Here is a 2,182-nt window from a genome sequence, read left to right as displayed (position 1 = left end):
TAATAAATGTGTAGTTTGATCCTGTTTTTGTTTAAAACTATGTATATATCTTTATACCAATACATATATTTATCTTTATGTAAGTTTGTATGGGTGTGGATGTATATTTATGTATATCTGCGTGAAGTGCTGTCTAAAACAATGTTCACCAAACAGGTAGTGAGGTTGGAGGTGATTTTTGCTGTCCTCTTTGTACTTCTCTAACTTGTTTATGATGTGCCTGTACTATGGGTTTTTTTTGGCCTCACCACTCGGCATGTGGGATCTTAGTTCCCCGACCAGGGATCAATCCCACACCCCCTACCTTGGAAGCGCAGAGTCTTAACCGCTGGACCGCCGGGGAAGTCCTGCTGCTCGTACAATTTTTACAAGAGAAAACTGAACTTTTGGGTTCTTTGTGCAGCTACAGCAGTGGCTCCGGGAAAGATGGAGGCCGGGGCAGGTTTCCAGTCTGTGGCTCCGAGAGGCAGCACTGGAGCCTCAGGAGGGTGGGCGCGGAGGCTGCCCTGGGCCCAGGTGGGACTCCGGGGCCTCCGGTACGAATGGGCCCAGTGCTGGGTCAAGGGCTGTACCGCTCCCCGATGCCCGGAGCGGCCTATCCGAGACCAGGTATGCTACCAGGCAGCCGAACGACACCTCAGGGACCTTCCATGGGACCCCCTGGCTATGAGGGGAGCCTTTCAGTCAGACCTGGCCTGGCCCAGTCAGGGATGGACCAGTCCCGCAGGAGACCTGTTCCTCAGCAGATCCAGCAGGTCCAGCAGAAGGCGGTCCAGAATCGGAACCACAGTGCAAAGAAAAAGAAGATGGCTGACAAAATTCTACCTCAAAGTGTTCGTGAACTGGTACCAGAATCCCAGGCCTATATGGATCTCTTGGCTTTTGAAAGGAAACTGGACCAGACTATCATGAGGAAATGGCTGGATATCCAGGAGGCCTTGAAACATCCCATCAAGTCAGCCTTGTCCAAATATGATGCCACCAAACAAAAGAGGAAGTTCTCTTTTTTTTTTTAAGTCCTTGGTGCTCGAACTGGACAAGGACCTGTACGGGCCAGACAACCATCTGGTAGGATGGTACAGGACCGCCACTACCCAGGAGACAGATGGCTTCGAAGTGAAGAGGCCAGAAGATGTGAATGTACGGTGTACTGTCCTGCTGATGCTGGGTCACCAGCCTCCTCAGTTTAAATTAGACCCTCCTCTGGCTCGGCCGCTGGGCACCCACACCCAGACCCGTCCAGTGACCATTCAAGCACTGTGGCGATATATTAAGACGCGTAAGCTCCAGGACCCACCTGAGCGGGAGTTTGTCATCTGTGACAAGTACCTCCAGCAGATCTTTGAGTCTCAACGTATGAAGTTTTTCAGAGATCCCGCAACGGCTCCATGCCTTGCTTATGCCACCAGAGCCCATCATCCTTAATCATATCATTAGTGTTGACCCGAATGATCAGGAAAAGACAGCTTGTTATGACATTGATGTGGAAGCGGATGATACCTTGAAGACCCAGATGAATTCTTTTCTGTTGTCTACTGCCAGCCAGCAGGAGATTGCTACTCTAGACAGCAAGATCCATGAGACAATAGAAACTATCAATCAGCTGAAGAACCAGCGAGAGTTCATGCTGAGCTTTGCCAGAGACCCTCAGGGTTTCATCAGTGACTGGCTTCAGTCCCAGTGCTGGGACCTCAAGACCATGACCGATGTGGTGGGTAACCCAGAGGAAGAGCGCTGAGCTGAGCTCTACTTCCAGCCTTGGGCACAGGACAGGAGGCCGTGTGCCAATACTTCTACTCCAAGGTGCAGCAGAGATGACAAGAATTAGAGCAAGCCCTGAGAGTCCGAAATACATAGGGCTTCTCCCCCAGCCCTGGTTTAGCTGCACCGATTTCTTTATTTGGGCCCTGTGCTGCCTGCCTCGTAGCACCTTCCCTGGTCTTGCTTGGGGCCTTCCAGGGGATGCCGTTGGCTCTAGGACAACACCAGAATGAATATCACGTGATACCTGTTACCCTCTTCTCCCACTCCATCCCTTCCTACCCGCAGCTTCCCTTTGCCCCACAAAGTTCCCATGTGCCTGTACCCTCCCCTGGTCTGCAGAGGACCTCTAGATAGGATTAGAGAGAGAACCCGTAGTGGTAATCAGTGCATTGAATGGATTGGGCCTAAGGCCAAGTGG

The 2,182-nt window shown here is 51.4% G+C and overlaps 1 pseudogene; it reads left to right on the top strand.

Annotated features, from left to right (window-relative positions):
• Positions 1–426: 426 nt before the first annotated feature.
• Positions 427–1,857, top strand: LOC132505441 (SWI/SNF-related matrix-associated actin-dependent regulator of chromatin subfamily D member 1-like; annotated as a pseudogene).
• The last annotated feature ends 325 nt before the right edge of the window (positions 1,858–2,182 follow it).

Source organism: Lagenorhynchus albirostris, chromosome 15, assembly GCF_949774975.1.
Source record: "Lagenorhynchus albirostris chromosome 15, mLagAlb1.1, whole genome shotgun sequence".
Classification (NCBI taxonomy): domain Eukaryota; kingdom Metazoa; phylum Chordata; class Mammalia; order Artiodactyla; family Delphinidae; genus Lagenorhynchus; species Lagenorhynchus albirostris.
The sequence above is the reverse complement of the archived record's forward strand: the minus strand, read 5'-3'. Positions and strand labels throughout refer to the sequence as shown.